Genomic DNA, 23,442 nt, shown 5'->3' with positions numbered 1-23,442 from the left:
GAAGAGGTTTGTCTGAGTATTGTAGGTACGAGAACAAATGGGAGGCCTGACACCAGTATCCTAAAAGGAGAGAGGTGGGAGCTAACCAGAGAAGGGATGGAAGTGACAGGATTTGTCTGTTGTTTCTTTTTCACTGCACACTAACAGAGGTGTTATGATATAGAACGCTTTGCAGGGAAAGCCTTAATGAGAGCAGAGTTGCGTGTTACAGAGTCTTTGTCTCTCCCATGAGGCCTCCATGAAGAGTTCTGATCAGATGTGAACTGGGAGTTCTGTGCTTCTTTATTAAAACATTTGTATCTCACCTTTCCATGCAGTTCAAGATAGCAAAAAAAAATTTCCACGTTAAAACCAAGATAAAATAACAAACCCTGGATCTCTTTCTCGTAACTCTGGGGCATGCTCAGGCCCCAAGTTGGATTGGGACCATGGAGAACGGGGAAAGAGTAGCCACCAGTACATGGAAGTTTCCCCAACAGGGCAAATAGCAGTTGGCCCGGCCCATTTCAGGTTGGGAAGCTCGGGAGGAAGACATAAGCCCCCTCTCTCTCTCCACTGTGGTCCTGATCCAAACTGGGCATGCCTGGGAATTAAGTTCAGAGCACAGGACTCCCAGCATATATCTGATCAAAAGTCCTTGCGGCTGCCACATGGCAACCAACTCTCACATAAGAATCTAGGGGTAAACAGGGATGTTTGTTGATAGGGGGAAGGTGTCTATATGGGGATGAGTTTTTCACATCATTATCCAGAGTTTTTTGTTGTAATCTTCCTGGGAATTTTTTACTGATTTAATTTTCAGCTCTGTTTTTTGTTGTTTAAATCTGTGGCTTCTGTTTCCACCTGGCCATTAGGCATCAGTCATCTTTGGAGTTGGGTCACACATTGTTTTAGGAACTTGGGTCAGATTCTTTATGATTACAAGTAAAACTATTCTTTCTAGGAAATTGGATAGTTATTTCCATCACCTACTCATTGGATAGTTATTTTCATTGGTTTCAAAGAGACAGGCCTTTCTGCCTGTGTGAAGTGTTGGTACAGCTGGGGATCTGTTCAGACCCGTGGTCCAGCAGAGGGCCCGGTACTGATCAAAGACACTTGGCACATCTGCTCCTTCCAGGAACGGGGAATCATTTCATGCTAGGAGATGTAGTTAGAAGCAGAAAAGCACGTGCACCCAATCCACTGCTTCCGCTGTGCTTCTCCAGCCTAGACATGGGAGGTTATGATGTCATAGAGGAATCTGGGTCAGACTCCGGTTTTCTGAGGGCAAGGTGGCTGAAAAGGCAGCAGAGCAGAGCTCTTCAGTGTGGTGCTGTCTGATGGGATTCCTGCTACCTGTCAGCTTCTTTAACAAAGCATCTCTTACTTCAAAACAAAGAACCAGTCCTGGCTTTCCTTTGCCTCATTGGAGCAGGAGGTGCCTCCAAAGAGCTGGGGTGCATCATCACGTTTGGGTCTGAAGGGAGTACCATCACAGGAGGACACTTGGCTTGCAACCTTCCACCATTTTATCATTGCTTCCTGCTCCCATGTAGACACACCAGGTCTCCTGCTTTGGCAGGAAACTCCTGCTTCTTACCCCTGCCCCCCCCATAGGGTGGGGAATGTAGGAGGACGGGGGGGATATTGACATCATTCCAATCCTACAACATCAATTCCAGTGCAAACTTAGAAGTGACGTCGTCCTGTTCGGGTGACATCATTTCCAGGTTTGTGCTGCAAGAGACTTTTCAGCATTGGAGAGCAGCACTAATTAACATGTCCCCGCCCCGCCCCAAAGGTCCCATTGGGAGCCAGTGCTGTGCTGGCAACCCTACTTTAATGGTGGTCATTTTGTGATTGCCTCCCATTGCCATCATTTTGTATGTTGCCCACTCCCCGTTCTCCAAGTTCCCAAAGTGTCCACAGGCTATGGACTGTACAATAGTGTGACTCATTCATAACCCTGTGAGCCCTGGCATTGGTGGTAGGGCTGAAAGAAGTACCAAAGAGGTGTACTTTATACCCCACCCCACCCCCATGCTTCCTGCTAGGGGAAGCACTAGGAAGCGAGAGTGGAACATGGTGCTTTTGTGCTCCATCGAGCCCTCCTGCCACTGAGTGTTTCAAGGAGCTCTCTCCCCTCCCTTTGTATAACTTTCCCTTCCATTGGAATGGATTCTCCAGGATTGTACTTCTCACCAAAGGACCCGTTCTCCCAGATTACAGGCACTCAGGAGAATGCATCCATTTTTTAGAAATCATTAAAATTATCACTAGCGTCGTAGGCACGAGCAGGTGTGAATTGACACATGAATGAACATTTCCCTCTTTTCTCAGGATCTGCAAGTAATGTTTGTGATTTCAAGAAGTAGTACAGTAGGGTGAGGATCTAAAGCCTTCTTCCTCCATCACTTCACCTTATTGCACTCCATTTCTTTGAGCATATTTTCCCTAGCCCAGCTGACTGTATTAGAGCCTGTCCAGGAAGAGAAAGCACCAGAGTAAGGGCCAGACTAGATGATCCATGTGACAAAGTCAGGTTGGGGGTCCTAAGAGCTCTGGGACCCAGTTCCATGCAGCGCAGAGACAGTAAGGGTTCAGTTTTCCCCCTCTCACCATTTTCCCAAGCCAAAATGACCAGAGGAGCTGTTTGCCCCACTGTGGGCCTCCACAAGCTGCAGTCAGTACATGTGGAGCCTCACAGGAGAGCAAACATGGCCCAGTCGCAGCCATTTTAGCTCAGGAAAATGGCACGGAAGAGAAAGTGGAAGCCCCTCCTCTTTTGCCATGCTCCCAGGCTGAATTGGGACCCAGATCTCTTTTGAGTATTAATTTCTCAATGTTTCATATGACTGCAATTCAGGTCAGAGGACTCCCCCACAACCCAATTCATGTCACACATCGCCTAGTTTTGTCCTAAGGTGTGGGATGGAGCAGAGTTCACTCCTCTGCCTGTGTTCCTATTTAACCCCACCACCACGCACACTCTTTCTTTAGATGTGAATGGAAAGGGTTAATTTTCATACCAGGGCAAATTACAAGTTGGGGAAGGGGGATTTGTGCTCGGGAAAAGATACGACTATACTGCTTTTGTATGAAATTAGGGCTGTTGCAAGATCTCAACTCCTGAATATTCTTTTATACATAAAATATAACCTGATCATGCGTCATCACTGATCTCTTGTCTTATTCAGTTCATTTGTGTGCTTCTGCTGCTGGGTGGGGGAGGAGCATAATTCTCTGCCTCTTAACTACCTGGAAAGGGCAAAATGCAGTATGTAAGACCATTAGACAAAACTATTTTATTTCCCGGCTCTGTGTAGATTACCAAGGGATGTAAAAGCCTGGGCATCGGTCTCTATTCCCCCATCTTTGCAGCCCTGCCTGCCTATTTTTATTTACGTTGTTTATAGTCCACCTTTCTCACTGAGAGTACAGTCAATTTCAAAGACATTTCAATAAACAATGTAATAGGATCTACACATGCAAATGTGCAAAGATTTAAAACCAGCAGAAATCCAATACAGAGCTGAAGAAATGCTGAAACAGAGCATAAGCAATTCTAAGACTGACATATGAAACAACATACGAACTACCCAGTAGGATCCTACTTAGGTAAAGGTATGCCTCGGTGTGCAAGCACCGAGTCATTACTGACCCATGGGGGGACGTTGCATCACGATGTTTTCTTGGCAGACTTTTTATGGGGTGGTTTGCCATTGCCTTCCCCAGTCATCTACACTTTACCCCCAGGAAGCTGGATACTCATTTTACCGACCTCAGAAGGATGTAAGGTTGAGTCAACCCTGAGCTGGCTACCTGAACCCAGCTTCCGCCGGGATCAAACTCAGGTCGTGAGCAGAGCTTGGACCACAGTACTGCAGTTTACCACTCTGCGCCACAGGGCAACTCCTCGCCACGGGGCAAATCGTACTTAACAGCAATAGTAATAGAGTCTATGGTCATTCATTCATTCTTACAGTAATAGTGAAGTCTATAGTTCCTCACTGTCCCTTTACTGATGGGTCTCTTTGAGACCACTTCCTTACACTACAGCCCTCCTATCTGAGAAAAAGCCATCTTGAATAATTCAGTTTTGCATAGTTTGGGGAAAGTACAAATAAAGTATTTCGTCTTTGTCCCGTACACAGTTTGTGTTGCTGGAGAGGGAGCAACCTATAACACAGATGCTACACACTTGCATACACACACACACTAACTCAGTGTATAAAACGAGTACTGCCCCAAAGACAAGGGAATAGATGAGGCAGCCATCAGAATTAAAGCCAATAAGTTGTTCAGTGATTAGCAGGAAGTGGGAATACCGTACACAGAAATGCCAGTCGAGAAATCCTGTTTCCAACATCCTGTCGAGCGCATCTTGATACTATAGAGACACTCCCACTGCCTAGGGAAACCATATTAATGAGGTCCCCCAGCAAATCATCACATCAGAAGGTTTCCAGTTGCTCCCAAATGTCAGAAATAACTCAGTTCAGGTTTGGTGCATTGCTGATTATTACATATAAAAATTACTGAATAAGAGGGCACTATCAGTGAAAAATAATCTATTTAAAGTGCAATACGAACAATATTGTAAATAGTTAAAGTGCAATCATGCTACAGTACAATACATGAGGAGTAATAATCATGAAAAGTCAAGAAACAGCGGCATTCAATACACATAAACGACAAAGTGCAGTCTAGGTGCTATCTGAGGGTAGACCAGAGTCATACGGGCATCTCAACCCAAGGTAAGTAAATGGCGGTTTGAAAATTAAACTTATATTTTAATACATTTCTTTGTTTTCTCTTGTTTTTACAGGTGTCAACCAAAAAGGACAGGAGGCACAAGAAGACCCCCGCGACTCAACAAGAAGCTAGCAAAGTAGCTTGTTTTGGTATAACTTCCTCAGGGGTCGCAACACCAGTTACACCTGAAAACAAACATTAACCACTATGAGGCTCTTTGGTGGAAAGATCAGAACCTCCAAGAGTGCAGCCGCTGGCAAGGCATGCTTCCATCTAGCTTCTTGTTGAGTCGCAGGGGTCTTCCTGTGCCCCCTGTCCTTTTTGGTTGACACCTGTAAAAACAAGAGAAAAAGAAATGTGTTAAAATACAACCATTTAATTTTCAAAGCGCCATTTACTTACCTTGGGTTGAGATGCCCTTATGTCTCTGTGCTACCCTCAGATAGCACCTAGACTGCACTTTGTCATTTATGTGTATTGAATGCTGCTGTTTCTTGCCTATTCATGATTATTACTCCTCATGTATTGTACTGTAGCATGATTGCACTTTAATATTTACAATATTGTTCGTATTGCACTTTAAATAGATTCATTTTTCACTGATAGTGCCCTCTTATTCAGTAATTTTTGGACTTCTTGAGGGTTGCTCCTTGCTGTTTTGCTGATTATCACATGTAGACATTTGTTCAATTGAACATCCCAACAGACCATATATCGTATCACTGGAACAGAATAGTTTCCTGATGACTTTGAGGGAGGGGTGGTTTCCAGTGGATACAATTGGCGATCCTATCAAAGCCCAGGTCAATTTTTTGGAAGGGAGGGATGGCCCAGGTGGTTGACATGAACGCTTCATTCAGCTGCATCAAGGAGCTTAAAAGAGTAATGAAGCAGACTGGGGGATGGCTAGAGCAAACGGTGATGGAGGGCTGTGGCCAAAGATGATCCGTTGCAGGTTAGGGTCTTTGTCAGACCTGCTCTCAGTGGTGAAAAAAAATCTCTGCCCCCTTTACATTTGCTCAGGGCTGACACATAGAGGATGGAGCAGAATTGTTTTCTGTTGCACCAGAGGGTAGGAGCAGAACCAATGGCCTAAAATTAAACCAAAAGAATTTTAGCTAAACATTCCTGACAGAGCAGTTCCTCGGTGGCTTCCTTAGGTTGTAGTGAGCTCTCCTTTGTGGTTTTTAAGCAGAGGCCAGATTATTATCTCTCGGCAATGCTGATTATATGACTCAGTATGAACTTAGGCAGGTCATAAGAGGGAGGGCAGGAAGGAATACGCCAGTACTTGGCTCTCGTGGCCCTTTCATAGGTGCCTCAAAGTGATTGCCACTTTGAGGTCAGGAAGGAACTTTCCACCAGGCTACATTGGCCAGGGATCCTGGAGGGTTTTTGCCTTCCTCTGGGCATTGAAAAGGGGGCACTGGGTGAGTTGAGTAGGGAGAGGGAGCTGTGAATTTGCTGCGTTGTGCAGGGGGTTGGAAGATGACCCTTGGAGTCCCTGCCAGCTGTGTGATTCTAGGATTACTGTCCAGCAGAGCTCTGTTGACTGCTTAGGAGCCTGCGCCACTCCCACTTACAGGTTTCGAGGTGCAGTAACAGAGGGGTTGCGGTGGTGGCAGTGAGATTGGTTTGGGAGAAGGAAGCCGAACTCCAGCTACCTTCCCGCTAAGTCAGGGCAGTAGACAGCTTAAAGGCTAACGGGCGTCCGAGCTCACAGCTTGACTCCATATGTTTTCATTAGAGGAGTGTGTTTGCTTGAAACAACTTTGCTACAACAGCAGGCTCCCCTTTGTGCTGCTAGTGGGGAGGGGATCCTCGCTATGAGTAGTGAAAGTGAATATGAGAAGAGAGAGGAGGAGAAGGGAAGCTTTCTGCTTCCCCTGTCTGAGCCAGGGAAATCACCTCTCTATCCTGGTATCTGCCATCATGCTTATTCTCTCTGAGAGGCCAGGTTCACCAACTGGGTATATTTCTTGACCCCAACATGTTCCTGGATGTTTAGTTAGGGATGCCTTTTAACCAGTTAGGCTAGCATATTGTGACCTTTCCTAGAGAAAGCTGGCTAGGATCACAGTTACACATGCCCCAGGGAGTTAGGGTTGCCAGGTGCCTATACTATCCCAGCAGGAGCAGGGGGGGGGGCTGGCACTTATCTTGTGGCTTCCGTGTGCCCCACTCTTGCATAATAACATCACTTCCAGAAGTAACATCATGCCAGCCACGGGAGCGATTTCAGCTCCAAACGAAGTGTGGGAACACTTCCGTGTCCTGTGCAATGATACCACTTCTGGAAGTAATGTCACATCTACTGGGTCCGTGCATGCCACTCATGCTCCTGGAGTACCTGCTGGTGGTGGGCAATCTCTGGGTGGCCAAAAACCTGGTGACTGGTGGGCACCTGCGATCCCTACAGGGAGTGCCAGACAAGACTACTGAAATGTGCTCTATATGGGGTTGCCTTTGGAATGCATTTATATAATTAAGAAGGGAGGAAGTAAGAGAGAAAGCAAGCTCCACGACCAGGTGGGATTGCTCCTGAATTCTACCAATATTTTTCACAGAATATTAGTTTTACCTGTAGCAGAAGCTATATTAACAGTATCTACAAAGTTAAAAAAAAATTCCCATCCAATGGCTGGAAAGTGCTATGGTGAAAGAAGGGAAAATATTAGATCCTATCCAATAAACTTGTTGAACTACAATTATAAATGCCTAATGACGTTCAGCTAGTAGACCCAGTGGCTAATCTGCTAATGAAGTCCAGTTCTGTAGTTTCAGGCAGTCATCTTCCTCTGAAACTGTCCTGTAGATATGCGATGCTACTGAATGTTTTGAGATACAGAAATGCTTCCCCTGCTGGTTTCTGTAACCATTTCACATGTCTGGTTTACATCAGTTTATTTTCTTTTTGAGCAGGGACTGGCCCGTTCGATCTCTGTAACTGTCCATTCAGCAGATACTCTTAATGGACACTGAAGTGCAGTTGTGCAGTATGCCCCGTTTTCTACTGGCGGCAATCCTGACATGCCTCATTTCAATGGCAAGCAACAGATGGTGGCTTGAGTGATCAGAATTTCGATTTTGGCTTGCAAATATTATGTATCCCCCCCCCTTTAAATTTCATTGCTTGGTTTCCCCAACAAGTAGATGATCTCTCATATGTGACAAATGGCATTTCCAGACAATTATTTTGTAGCCTGAATTAGGATCTCAGTGACAAAGGCAGACTATTATTATTCATAACAACCACAACTACTACCATTTGTCCTGGATTGTTGCGGGGGTACAACGTGGTAGTTCTTCCATTGTGGGGCCAGAGACCTCAAAAAGCAAGATCTTGGCCCTGAAAAATGGGATTCTTCCCGTGACCTCCTCCAGTTCTGCTGCAAGTGGCCCATGGATCTCGGATGTATCAGTGTCATAGATGTGACAGCAGGCTATCCATGCAATATCGCCTGTAGCTGCTTTTAAGCTTAAAAAGCAGCTGTGTTTTGGAAGGCTGGGGGAGAGAGTTGGATGATGTCTACAGTGTTTTGGGTGTGGGGTGCTGTTTCCCCCATGCTGATTCCCAAATGCAAATTGACCCACCCACCCCATTCCCAAGCTACTATTTGCCTTGCAGTGAAAAAATTCGGGCACCATAGCGATTGGTTTTTCTATAAGAAAAGTAGTAGCTCAAGGGGAAAATATCCATTAGGAAAATGGCATGGGGGGGAAAGGGTTAACCCTGACACAGATCTCTCCCTGCTTCAACATGGTTCTTTTGCATTATATCTGGTCTAACCCACCGGACAACATAGGTCTGATGACATAAGTGACAGCAAGTGTCACATCTCCCCCCCAAAAAGTACTCACACATTTTATGAACTTTTGTCGTCGTTGTTGTTTAATATTTTAGAGGCTGGTGACCTTCATGTTATACCACTGCAGCACAAATATCCCTCCCTACAGCTTAATTTTGCCACTTTATAACACCCCAGCTCCTCTACCTTCCATTTTTGATAGGGTTTTCTTTCAAGCATAAATGCTTCCTTTTGGTAGTATGCTATTTCCTCCTTCCTTTATGTATCCATCAAGGTCCGTACTGTCTAATCAAATTGGCAGCATTTGTCCAGGCCCTGGGTCTTTCACATCACTTGAACCTTTTAAGTGGAGATGCCAAGGATTGAACCTGGGACATCCTGCCTGCCAAGCAGATGTTCTACCACTGAGCCACAGCTCTTGAGAGCAGAGCAACCTTCTTCCTACATTACACCTATGCAAGATAGCTGTCTTTCTAATATGATTCTATATAAAGAGGCAAGTCCAAACTTTAGTCCTCTGGATAAATTTTCATTATGCTTTTCAGCAGCTTTCACAAACTATTGCGTATACATGTGTGTTTTCTGTAAATTAGAAGGGAAATGAGAAAACAAGTAGATTTCACTGTCATTCTTTCTGGGTATTTCGACCCTAAGAAACTTGTATTTTGGCTAATACTGAATTATGTGTTTATTTAAATCTGTATCCACTTGTATCCCAAGTGTTGAAAGCCGGAAACAATAGGGTGCTGCTTTTAATTAAAAAAAAAATTGGCTGCACATTTTAATATCAGAGATGATGTTCCTTAAAAGGTCAACCCCGGATTTTACATCCCTTTTGCGGTGGTGCCGCAAAGTGGATCGTGTGACAATTCAGAGTTAGATAGTCAAAAATCATTAGGAGGAGAGAACTATAAAAAGCACAGTAAAAAAATTTCAGCAGTGGGGCTTTATTGTATTTCGTCAGTACCGTTCGCCTCTGGGTTTGCTTCAAAAGATTGTACAGATGGGTCATAAACTGTATCCATGGATGGTGTCCTTGAACCAAGATACTGAGATCCCGAAGGTGGCTGGGTGAAGATGCTCTAGTCAGAGCTGTTCTCATTGGCTGGTGGTCTTTCAGGCTGGGTTGTCATGTGACTGCCTGTCTGTGCCTGCTGTACAGGTGAGAGGATGTTCTGCACAGCAAGTGTAGACAGGCAGACACATGACAACTCTGTCCAGCCAGCCCCATGGATGGCTCCAGCAGGGGACTCTCTGCTCTTTGTTTTAGAGGACTGACTTCGTTGCAAGGGGAGACATGGCAAAGGCAACTTTGAACACCGAAAGGGAGCTGTCAAACAAAGAAGACTTTCAGCTTTATTCTGAAAACATTTTTACATCATTGTTTATTTTCCTTCCAGGTATACAAGATGAGATTATTATGACACAACGACATGCCCTCAAAGCCAGTTGAATTTCAATTTATAAAACTGGTAGCATTCCATGGTTCACATTCAAGTGTAATAATTTGCAATCGGACTGTTTTGCTCTTGCGAGCGACAAAATTTCAAGGTGAAGGAATATGGTTACACATTCATATTCAGGCTAAGAAAGTAAATGCCACACGTATGCATGCTTGAATTATTTTTTTAATGCGACTATAAGGAGCCATTTCCTAAATGGACCAACTGTGATAATAATTGGTCTAAATGTTTGCAATTAGAAGGAGAAGCCTTACTTCACGTTCTGCTGACAATATGAGCTATACTTGAAGCGGGGGGGGGGGGGAATGTGTCCTTAAGTGTAATGTTAAATTTGAGACATATTCCAGAAATGCACACAAACAAGAAGTTGATTTTATCTAAAAATTTTGGAACAGCAATTCACCCTCTTGAATCCTAACAATGTTAAATGTAAACTGAGGAATAAGTCAGAGAGTAAATGAGTGTTTACTTTCTAGGGACACGGGATGGGGGCGGGCGGGTTGGGAGCTGCTGTTATATATTACTTGTAGAATAGTATAAATATGCCATACAAAGCCTTTTGTTCATAGCTAAGGCAGAAGTGTACCATGCTTGATTTAAAAAAAAATGAGTGATGAGGAAATACTTAGTAACAAAGAACTGGTTAAACTTGAAAGCTTGAAGTAATTTCTTTGGGATGCTTACATGTCTAATTGTTCTTTTGCTTATGTGGGAAATGCGAGTTTTGCACTTTACTTTCAAAACATATTTGCATATTTTGCTAGACTGTTAAAATTGATTATACATTCTGATTGGAAGAAGACCGTTAATGCTTGAGAACACTAAATAGCACATTGTTATCATTTAATTGGCCCAATTGCTTTTTAAAAAAGAGGCCATTCATGTCTAAACGATACTGGGCTTATTAATTACAACAGCAGATTTTCAATTTGTGATAGCAGTATTGACCTCGACCTACACAACGAGATTCAGTTGAAGTTGTATTCCTTTCTCATATTTTGGCACAACTTTTGCAAATGCTTCTATGCTATAAGGAAAGTGCTGTTAGTATCAACACATGCTTTTAATAAAGGAGGAAGGGTTTAAAGAAACCTTGCTGCTTTAGATCCTGAATTTAACGAAGCACATTTCCCCTTCTTGTTGCTTCCTTTGTGATCCTGGTGTCTGGTCTGTCTTTTTTGTGCAGAGGTTTTGTGTAAGTAAAATCTTTGCTAATAACGGCAAAAATAGAATTTTGGGGATTTCTGTGAGATAGGAAATGTAAAACTTACTGATACTGTCCCCCCCCCGCCCCCGCCGCTTTTATGAGCCTGATTAACTAACCTTTGTTATTTTTTCTAAATCATATTTGAAAAATCCTGGCTGGGTGGGAGGAGATCTACAGAACTACAGTATTCCCACAGGACAGAGTTAACTTGTGCAGTCTGCAGCAGTTTCTGTGTTTGGGGGGGGGGGGACAACAAACAGAAGACTTTTAAAATGCAAATGTATTAACAGGTGGCAGTTTTCCTACCATGGGAGAAAAAATAAGATGGGAAAAACATGGACCAAACCTAACTTGCTGTTTTATCTGAAACTGGGTGGCTGGCTTCTGCCATTAGGTAGGTAATTTCAGCCATCACCATGTATGTTTTTTTAAGAAATGGGGTCTCGGGACTTTTTTTCTGTTCCAAATTGTGACAGCTTCCTCAGATAGATCCCAGCTTTCTTTGTCTCCCTCCCACCTCCCTCTGTGGATAAGGCGCACACATTGCATGGCATAAAATAACAGACATTGCCCTTTCACTGGAAAGATTTTAAAGAATTCCATATGCTGTGTATGTTACAATATGGGGCTTTTGTTGGTCACTTTCCTTTGTTGCAATAGGTAACAGTTACATATTAGACAGTTCTGGTACCCATAAACACTATTTCCATTTCATATGTTCCAGCAAACAACTTTTCTAGCCATCACATTTTCTTTATTGAACCAAGATACTGTGCTTGTTAAATCCTCAGTTCTCAAAGATATTTACTTAAGATCAGCTTATAAATGAAAGAGTTTTGATTGCAGTGTTAAAGCTAAAATGTTCCTCTTTGCCAACAATGTAAACTTCTTTTTTCCCTTGTGTTTCTCTTTTTTAAAGAGGTCCTTCTTTATACCTTCTGGTAAGGGGAAATTATAGACATTGTAGTAAATAGGCACCATGCCTACATATTGCTTATACCTAATCAGTGGAAGACATTCCAAGGCAATCTCATTCTTCTTGCCATGGCGCAATAATTTCACAAAAGTGTGGTTTCCACTGGAATGTTAGTTGCATTCTCCTCTTGATTTAAATTAATAAAATATGGGGAGAAGTCAATTATTTGACTAACTGTTGAGAAAATTCTGCAAAACTGTGTAATTGGCCTTCTTGAAACCCTGTAGGAAACTCGATTTCTTGATCTTTTCGGAGTCACTTGGCCTTCCTGCTATGCCTTAAAAGTTTACAAATATACAGAATGGCTGTAAAACGAACACAACGATCCGAAGCAGTAAGCTAAGAATGACATATTTTTACATTTTTTTACGCTTTCCTCTTAGCTTATCATAGGGTTTGTTTAAATATATTGTAGGTTTTAATGTGTTCTTCCTGTTTGCTAAAATGTAGTAAATGGCAAAGCGTTAAAAATGACTGGCATTTACATTAGAAAAGCGAAATACAGAACATGTGACGGGTTGAAACAAGTCTGAATCTCACAATCCTGTGTGTTCTTATTTGGGACAGTTGAAATCTCTAGGACTTACTTCTTAGTTAAACATGCACGAGCGATCACTGATGCCCAGCATTAGAAACGGACACCAACAATACATGACTGGGGGGAATTTAATATAAGTTTTTTGGTGAAAAATAAAAAAGACTGAAAGAGAGCATGAAAATAGGACTCTACACTGAGTGAACGAGAGGGAAATGTGAGTAACAATGTGTGTGTGTATACCATTTTTGCTAACCATTATCTAAACATCCTGGATTGTAACATACCAATTTTTAAGCTTATTTAAAGCATTACATTCTTTGTATCTTTAGTTGCCCGTTACCCACACCAAGTGCAAAGCAATGCCCTGTGCAGTTAAGACGGCATCAAATTACAGCCCAGAAACACCCTTGCACACACACACAATTATTCTCTCCATAAGCAACTACTCATTCAGTACATACCTCCTTTGCTTCCCCCCCCCCCCCACAAATAGGATAGCTGGAAAACACCAAAAGAAAATGTTTCATCTATTTACTAAAGTCATGTTTATCAGTAAGTTACAAGGCCCAGGGACAGAGAAGTCGCGCACTTGGCCCCAAAGTTCTTAATCAACATGCTGCCTCCTTCAGCAAAGCGTCGTTGTTAAAGGGAGAGAAATTCCAAGTTCATATCGCAGCTTCTCATCTATTTGTTAACAGCTGGTCAGCGAAAGTATCCTCGGGGGGGGGGGAACCTTCCACTTGGGCTGCTGCATGTCATGATAATGAGTTGAATATGGCCAATAGTTTAATAGGTCTGTTGTAAAGATGCTTCTAATTCTGTTTAATCCTGCAGTCTCTTGGTCCACATGTGGAGGGCCTTTTATGCAGTGCATAGGGGGGAAGCAGATCCACAAGTCTACTTCTTGTGCAGGCAACCCGGTGTGAAATCCGGCTGGCTGCATGATGTAGAAAGCCTGAGCAATCCCACATGGATGGGAGAGTCAGTCTATTACTTTGTCTCCAAAGGCACAGTTGAAGATACTAATGTGGACGCCATTCAGGCAATGCGCCTCTCTGACTTCAGCAATATACAGATCTTGGCTTGTGCACTCAGATACAATCTGTGTGCTGGCTTCCTACACTTTCTATGCACAGAACTATTGCCATGCACTTTGGGGTGTGTGAGCATCTCTTGACAGGGGTGTTACTAGATAGAAGAAGGTTTCCTTGATTTCAGAGAAACATTTTTCTGTTTCGTTTGATGTAAAAATAAAGATGTATTGTAGCCTCTTATAAGCATGTATTTTAGGAGCCCAGGACCAAGTAACAGATCGTTCTCATTTGTACAGATAGAAATTACATCATTAAACTGAACTTCTGAAATCTAGGTATAAAACATTAAAGGGCAACAAAAATATTAAAACACATTTTTTTCCACACCTCTACGTCAAGTTAAATGTTGTTAGTCATTTAACAGGTCATTCATACATATTAGTACTTCAAAAAATGCAAAATTACATTCTTTTAAACGAGAAGAATTGTTCTCCTTTTTCAGTACACAGGGGCAACAGTAACATTGGCTTCTAGCATGCGACCAATTGGACCAAGCGATACCTTTTGTTTCTCTGGCGCGTGCATTGGCCCACCAGAAGCCCCCCCCCCTTGTCTTGCCTGCTTAGAACAAGGTTGGGAGCTTCACCTATTTCCAGGACATAGGCCGGAAGCTCATCCGAAATACAGAGGCCTTACCAGAATGTCTTCCATGCATTACTCAGAAGTCCTCCTTTTTTCCCATTGTGCCTGGGCAGGCAGGGTCCCTATTCCCTAGTTTGCCAAACCTGCGAAGGAAAATACTGGTATATGAAATCGGAAAGGAGTCACCCAGGTCTTCTCCTTGGCACTCTCGGGAGTCCATGCCGCTGCTTTCCCTTGCCCAGTCTAACCAATGTGCAGACTACTGTACAACTGCATTGTCCTGAACAGGTAGTCTGAACACTGGGGCGACGGAACAGGATCGGGTTCAGATTTAACAATTAATCCTCCTTTAGACTTTGGGAGAAGTGGGGGGGAAAGAAAAAGAAAAACCTCCCTTCCCGCTTTTCAGGATCTGCTTTCCCCCCTCTGGTTCTGCAGCCTTCCTTTGCAAATGCAAACTGGAGTGCTGCGGATTTCGAGCTTTGACGTGGCACATTTGCAGTAGACTGTGGATCTGGCAATGAATTTAGGACTAGGGGAAGGGGGAGGGCTGGGCCCGAACATCCATATATGGGATGATGTCACCCTAGGGAGGTTTGGGTATGCACTGTGCCGCTGGTGAGACCGCTGGAATTGCCTGCTCTCAGACATGGGTCTGTGTATAAAATGGTACCAGATGTTTTAGTGTAATGTTAAGCAGTCATTTCATCTTGAGGCCAGGTTTTTTTCCCCCCTTCTTCTTCAACAGGGCAGGAAGTGGGCCCCACTATGGAAAAGCTGTAAAAACTCAAGACATGCAGCTTTGCTGCAGTGAGTTCAGTTCAGAGTGAATTCATGTAAATCTGCAAAACAAAACAAATTCTTTTCAATAAAATATTTGCTAAAGGATAGAACAATGAAAATCTTTCCCCCTCCCCCCCTGATTATTTTAATTCGGGCTTGCTTTCTTTTCCCCCTATTTGTTGGCCGTTTGGACTCAGAAAAGGTTTCTTTTTTGTCTTGGAACAAGCGACTCATAAGTAAGGCTTGCTTTGGACTTGCACTGTAATTACAGCCACTTCCTGAATGTGAAGCCCCCATGAAAAGTCTGCAGAAATGTTCTTTGTCAGAGACTCCCCTTAAGTAATTAGTTCCACATGCGCTCTTCCTATTTTCCTCCAGCTATTTGGGCTGGCTTGAGATGTTCCTGGAGCTTAAGTCTAGCTTTAAACTTTTCACTCCAGGCATTTTGCTATGAAACTGTTTCTGGTGCCATAATGAATCATTTCTGGTGCTATCAAAGCCATCAGCATCTTGAAAAAAAACCAAAAAAAAAACTATAGTCCTCCTTGTCCCATTTTGTTTCTCTTGGTGCTTGCTTGGTGCTGGTAATTTTGGTGACTTTAGTGTGGATTTGAAAATATTTCCCTCCTTTGTGTTTCCTAATCTTCCTGCCCCCCACAGTCACCAATGCTTTCTCTCTCTGGGGGAAGCTCAGAAGAATCCACTGGTTTTTATTACATTTTGGGACCAAGGACAACGTACAATTAATAACCCTTTCAGTGAATTTTTTTTTTAAAACCACCCTGTAAAATCCCCCATTTTGATGTTACATGAAATCCACTTACTCAGAATTTCATTTACTGTAACTAAGATATGAACACCTATCTTTGCTCACTCCTTTCATGGGTATTTGGTTAGACTATCAGAAGGAAATCCAGACATTCTAGCATTTGCTGAGCCAAGGAGTTTGTTTTCTATCACACCTTACTGTGTTTCGTGACTCGGTGGCACGGCTGAGACAGGGTGAGCTGACAAGATTGCTTTGTCTACATACGTATGGACTATTGCATGATTAACCATTGCTTCTTGGGTTGTTTTTGCCAAGGATTGTCTGTTCAGGGAGAGCATCTTCTTGTTGCTGGTCCCAGGATCCACAGTGTGTGCCACAAGTTGTACTTGGGATTGTCATTTGAGAGCCCCCTTTTCCTTTCCTCATGTGATTGTTACAGGTATGCAGGTTCCAAGATGGTTTGGAAGCTGAAAGCTACCTTGGGCTGCATCAATTGGGTAGCAAACATTTCTTCCCTTCCATTGGATCCAATACTGGGCATTTGGGATCATAATTGGTCCAGAATGCAGCAGCATGGGTCCTGACTGGTATATCTTACCAGTCACATATCACACCTGTCCTGCGCCAGCTGCACTGGCTTCCGGTTGAATTCCAAATCAGGTTCAAGGTGTTGGTTCTTACCTTTAAAGCCCTGAGCGGGTTGGGACCGGCATATCTTCGGGACCGCCTCTCCCTGTACGTTCCCCAGAGACCGCCTCGATCAGCGGATAAATGTTTACTGGTGGTCCCCGGCCCAAAGCCCACCTCGCTTCAACCAGGGCCAGGGCCTTTTCAGTCCTGGCCCCAGCCTGGTGGAACGCTCTGTCAATGGAGACCCGGGCCCAGCGGGACATATTATCATTCTGCTGGGCCTGTAAGACAGAGCTGTTCCGCCAGGCATTCGGTGGTTGAAGGGGGCGGTGCCATGTCAGCCTTCCACCTTTGGGGTGGGGAAGGGTTCTCCCCACCATTGCACTTGGTTAATTTATTTCATTATTGTTTTGTATATTGATTTTAGTATTGTTGTTTTTTGTTTTTATCGATTTTAAACTGTTCACCGCCCAGAGCCCCTGGGATGGGCGGTATATAAATTGAAATATAAATAAAATAAATAAATAACACCAGCAGTATGAAGTGTTGCTGATCTCTTGGTTGTGGTTTCAGGTCTGAGGAGGTTGTGACTAGAGATGGGCACAAACCGCATTACGAACTTCAAAAACCCACGAAATTGGCAATTGTGCGATTGTGATCCGGCGGTTCGTGATTGTCCTCGTCCAACGAACCTGCGTTCGGAAGAAGCCTGTTTCGGTGCGTTCGGCCGTGGTTCGGGAAGCCAGGCAGTCAGGCGCCAGCAATCAATTCCCCTGGAAACGGAGCCAGGGGAATGCCTGAACTCTGTCTGCGCTCCTTCTGTTGCCCTGGAAACCCAAATGGAAGCCCAGCTTACCTTGATCGGCAGGTCTTCTTTCCAACCACGGAGCTACAAAGCGGTTACAAGTTGGGAGAAGACACTCAGGGGAGGGAGGGGGAAGGGGGTGTTCTGTAGCCATGGGCAATCTCATCTCTGCAAACCCTGATAGGCAGCTCTGATGGCCAGACACAGACCTCCTGCATTGCTCAATGGGACCTGTGCTTATAAATAGCCGTGGGCTCCCAGGCTGGGTTTCACTTTCAGCGAGCAGTGGAGTGGGATAGAGCTGTTGCTTGCCACTTGCTAGCTGAGAGTATAATTCAGCTTGGATTTTTGTGGGAGTTTCCTGGGGGCCTTGGATTGGAGAGGGTATAACTCCAAGATCCCTTTTGCAATCTTGTCCAAACTTGGGTGATGGCTGTAGGAGACCTTGCAAAACACTCCCCGGGAATATGGGCTCTCTAAGTGCCACAGGGGCCGTTCCGCGCCCCGCGAACAGATTCGGCAACAGAAAATGTTCGTTGTGGTTCGCGACTTCGGGATCGTCATGGGCACCGAACCACGAACCGCAGAGTTGTTAAATTTTTTTGGTTCATGCCCATTTCTAGTTGTAACTTTCCCTCACCATAATCTAGAAACGATGACATCGGATGTATGAGGATGGTGTCGGCAATACATTGGTGTATGAGGATGGTGTCGGCTTTGGATTCTCCTAAGTATCTGCTAAGAGTTGTTGACTTGACGTTGGCTGCTTCCACATCAGAGGTTTTGCCTCCACTTTGGCTACCAAACTGGAGCACTTTTTTATTTTTTTAAGCATCCGCACAACATCTTGCTCTGATCATGGACCAATCATCCTTTTCCTGTCCTGGGACCACTCTCCCCATTTTGCTTTTTCCAAAAATTTTAAGAAGAACGCAATCCAAGTGTGATATCACACCATCTGGACAGGAAAGTGCACATTTTCAAAGGGCCTACTATGGTTGCCAGCCAAATGCATCTCAGCAGGAGACTCAGGGGGGGCGGGAGGACAATTAAATTGGCATCACACCAATGCTGCAACGTCACTTCCAGTGCAAACTCAGAATGGATATCAACATATAGGAGTGATGCTTTAGAAGTCTGCCTTTATGGTTTTACCATAGAGTTTGGGTGAATCCTAGAGCATTGCCCTGGCACAGTGATGTCACTTTTGAGTATGTCCTGGAAGTGACTCTCCAATACTGATTTAACCCCCCACTATTCCATACAGAGGGAAGCCAAGACCTGGCACCCCTAGGACCCTAACATCCATATCCATAATCCCTTACGGCTGCTATTTTCCCATCTCTGCCACAACAGGTCTTGGGGGTCCATTGGTAATTGCTATAGTGCTACATAACAATTACCTTTTAAAAAAACCAATGGCATAGCAGGCAAGAACAATGGTAACTGATAGAGGAATGTGTTCAGAAAAGCCTCGGTGAAAGATTCATTGCCACAGTAGCAATGAATGCAACTTGGGATATGGATGCAGCCATCTATAATGCTTAACACCATGGATCCATGGTGTCAATACTGGTGACCCTGTGGCACTGCTGCCTAGAAATTGCCTTGATCTGCTGTGCTGTTGCTGGTAGTCTTGGACTGCATGCAGAACAGCATGCAGTGCTGTTCCAGTTCCTGTGGGCAGAGCTGCTGCTGTCTGTCTTAATGTTGTAAGGTTGCGCTGCACTTGGAGCTGGTACTGCTGGCTAATTACAGTATCTTACCTGGCTTGGGCAAGAATCAAATTGTACCGCACGAGGGAGATGGGGCTGCCCAGCTACATTCTCATCTCTGAGTGGGGGCATAAGTTACTTCCTTTAGAAAGTTAGTTAATACATGCACAGTTTTTCAATACAGTCAGAGTCCCTTTATCTGAGTATAATCTGTCTTGCTTCCATTCACTTAGCAGCAATTCCTGCCATCACTACCAGGGCTGGTGCCAGAGTTTCTGGCGCCTGAGGCCGGGGGCAGCTTCAGGGCTGTTGCTGCCCCGTGTGTGTGTGCATACGCACACCCAGACTGCTCAGTTGCCCCACACCGCCCTGGCCACCTGCCGCGCCTGGCCCGCAGCTGTGTGCTAGCGGCGACGGCGGCAGCACAAGGGGCAAATCCACATGCCCTCGGTGCATCCCGGCATTGCGCTAAATGTTTGCTAAACACCCGGAAAGATGCTATACTTCCGGGTATACTTCTATAGCTAGAAAGATGCTATACTTCCGGGTGTTTAGCAAACATTTAGCACAACGCCGGGACGCTCCGAGGGTGTGTGGATTTGCCCAAGGCAACTTAGAGCTGGACCAAACGAGACAAAGGTCACGCAAGTTTTCTTGGAGGGATGGGATGGAATAATGACAGAAGAAAGCAAAGGGGAAGAGAAAAGAGAAAGAGGGAAGGACCTAGAGAAACAGCTGCGCCTCAGGGTGTGCGCTTTGAATGAGCTGCTGAAGATGCAAATCCTTTTTCCAGGCACAAGCCCCCCTCCCCACCCCTGACGCGAGGGCATCCTGGGAGAGAGCAGCAGCAGCCCACCCCAGAATGGTCTTTGGGTGCCCTCGCGTCCAGCAGGCTTGTGCCTGGAAGAAGGATTTGAGTCTTCAGCAGCAAATTCAAAACACACACCCTGAGGCGCAGCTGTTTCTCTAGGTCCTTCCCGCGTTCTCCTTCCCCTTCCCCTTTGCTTTCTTCTGTCATCATTCCGTCCCATCCCCACCCCCAGTCCCCCCCAAAACTTATCACTTTTCCTCTGCTCCTTTCCAGTTTGTGAGGCAACAGGCAGGAGATAGGGGTGAAGGCTTGGTGTGCATGCATCCTCCCAGCCCTCCCACTCAGTTGCTCCGCAGCACGTGCCCCCACACCCCCTCCAGCGCCTCTGTGCTGGAGGCGATTGCTGGGCCTGCCTCCATTGATGCGCCGGCCCTGGTCACTACCCTCACCATGTTCCATAGATGATATTCACAAGACTTACCACTAGCAAGAACTGAGCAAGTTCCAGTTCAACCCTCATTTCCTCTTCTCCTGTTTTTTCAGATGGGGAACTAATACTAAGAGGTATAAACTTGACCAAAGCCGCACAATAAGAACCAAATGGGTGTGGGCTTTGACGGAAGAGCTGCATCCACAAGTCCTTTGATACACAGCTATTGTTGCGCTATAGCAATCCTTCATCCTGTTCACATAGGAAAATCCAGTGGTGAGTGACTGCTATAACACAAAGAGAATGTGATATCCAAAGATGTGTGGATTGTAGTCCAGGCTTCACAGCCCCAAATCAGCTTCTCTAAGCACAAGGCCACAACAACTGGGGTGGGGGTGGGATGGGGGCAAGGTGTTCTGTCCAGCGCCACATCAGGGCCATGTGTTTCTCCTCTCCCACAACTGCCCGTTCCCTTTCCTTCCTCCTTGTTTCGACGTCCCTGTGCCCCTTTACAGGTACTACTGGTGGTCTCTGCACGTGGTACTTGTGAGGAGTGGGAGGCAAAACAGCAAAGTCCATGTGCCATGCCGACGGAGATGTGGAAGCATCCATTCCCTGACCGGGCCTACTCTAGCCTGCTGTTCAGAGAACCCGATGCCTGCCCCAGAAGGTTGTTCTTGGCAAGGCCTGCAAGTATGTGAAAGGTTTTCCCAATTAAATGCTGACAACCTACACACTGCTTTCATTTTATCAGCAGCCTCATGTATTTTATTCTACAAGCTTTCCTGTAATGGCCAGGCAGTATTTCATTCTGTGCGGCTAATGAAACGGGTCCAGTAACAGGAACTGCTGGAGGATGCTTTTAAGTGCATGTTTCCACTTTCTAGAGGATCACCAAGATGGGGGTGGGCGGGGGGGGGGGGGGTGAGATCTGAAAGCATGTGTGAAGATGCAACTCATCATGGCCTGGCACAGAGCGTATTTCGCAGGCTCAGGAAGGAGGGCACAACCACGCAGGACCTAGGGCTGCTTAGAAAAATCGGACAGTTCAGTTGAGCCAGAACCTATTATTCAGTGTTGAATTAAGTATGGTGTAGTGGAACTAGAAGACCTCAGTTCAAATTACTGCGTAGCTAAGAAACTCAGTGAGTGACCCTGAGTCAGTTTTAGTCCCAGTCTCTGTCTCAGCTAGGGTTGCCAGCCTCCAGGTGGTGGCTGGAGATCTGCCAGAATTACAACTGATCTCCAGGCCACAGAGATCTGTTCCCCTGGAGAAAATGGCTGCTTTGGATGGGGGGGGGTGCTCTATGGAATTATACCTTGCTGAAGTTCCTCCCCTCCCCAAACCCTGCTTTCTCCAGGTTCCACCCCCACTAATCTCCAGGAATTTCCCAACTTGGAGCTGGCAACCCTAGTCTCAGCCTCACATACTTTGCAGGGCTGCTGGGAAGATGAAACGTATGAGCTGCGAGCTTCCTTGGAAGAAAGGGATCAAAGCGAAATAATGCAGTAGCTAGGCCAGTCTGTCTCTTTATAAAATAACAAAATCCAGAACAAGAGCCATGTAATACTTTTTATTAAGGCCAACCAAAATAGCACGACACATTGCGCAAGCTTTTGAGTTCTCTAGAACTCTTCATCAGGCTGAACGTTATGAAGAGATCTGGAGAACTCAGAAGTGTGTAGAACATGTCTGTGTTTATTTTGGCTGCCCTTGATAAAAAGTATTGCATGGCTTTGGTTTTTGATATTGCTGACAACCCATGTAGCTACATTTTAAATAAAGTGTTCAAGTAGTTCTTTTTGAAACTAGTGTCAGCCAAAAGAGTTTTCAGACCTGCTGGGGGGTTCCTGTCTGACTAGGGGGGGGGGACTCTCCCCTTCACTTTAGTTCTGCAGGCTAAAACTTCCACTGCCAGTTCCACAGACTTAAACTCCTTTATACTAGTCCACCTTTAAGGGCAGCCCAAATGCAAACACCAGCCCTTTGGGCAAGCTCATTTGAGAGGTCCATTAGTACCTTGTCCTTAACCCTGACATACACTGGGGTACAGCTGAGACTCCAGAAAGGGTTGCCAACCCTCGCTTGGGAAATTCCTGGAGATTTGGGGGCAGTACCTGGGATGGATGGATTTTGGGAAGTAGAGGGAGCTCCATGGGGAGCTCTGAGGCTGTCATTTCATCCAGGGGAACTGATCTCTGTAGTCTGGAGATCAGCTGTGATTCCAAGAGACCTCCAGGCTCCACCTGGAGACTCAAAACAGAAAGGCACAGCCTGTCGGGGGATAAGAAAACTCTGCACAATTATTACAACATTTTTGAATTTTCAAGTGCTCATGTGCTCAAAAGTGTAAACTTACACAAGCAGGGCTTTTTTTCAGCTGGAATGTGGTGGAACGGAGTTCCAGCACCTCTTGAAAATGGTCACATGGCCGGTGGCCCCGCCCCCTGATCTCCAGACAGAGGGGAATTTAGATTGCCCTCCGCGCCGCTAAGTGCAGAAGGCAATCTAAACTCCCCTCTGTCTGGAGATCAGGGGGTGGGGCCACCGGCCATGTGACCATTTTTGCCAAGGGCAATTTAAACTCTGACCCAAAGTGACGTCATTGTGCGGTCCTGAGTTCCACCACTTCTCCCAGAAATAACGCCCTGTATACAAGTAAACAATAATGACATTCAATCCATCATATAAAGGTATAAGCAATGTATACAAACAATCATAAGTTAATGGAGGTCAAGAATACAATTAAACACCACTAGTCTAAACACAGGGTGAGCTTTAGTTTGTTTTGCATATAAATGTCCAATTCTTATTTCCTGAAATATATTTTTCTTTTGCAGAGACTGGCAACCCATCATTTGCAGAGGTGCTGGGATCTGCTCAGCCAAAGCATCTCTGCTTCAGCATTCCCTCTTTGATACAGTGGTTTGACTGGAGCTATTACTGATTAGGCCTCAAGTAAAACCTTTTGTGTTTTCACAACTATTTTCTTGATTTTATTTCCTTCCAAATTTCCTACTTGCTGCTAATTCGATTATCGGACTTTGGCTTCTTTGTTACTTACAAAGCAATTTTTTTAAAAAAATGTTCCA

The sequence above is a fragment of the Eublepharis macularius genome, chromosome 5, assembly GCF_028583425.1.
Source record: "Eublepharis macularius isolate TG4126 chromosome 5, MPM_Emac_v1.0, whole genome shotgun sequence".
NCBI classification, from domain to species: Eukaryota; Metazoa; Chordata; class Lepidosauria; order Squamata; family Eublepharidae; genus Eublepharis; species Eublepharis macularius.
The sequence above is the reverse complement of the archived record's forward strand: the minus strand, read 5'-3'. Positions refer to the sequence as shown.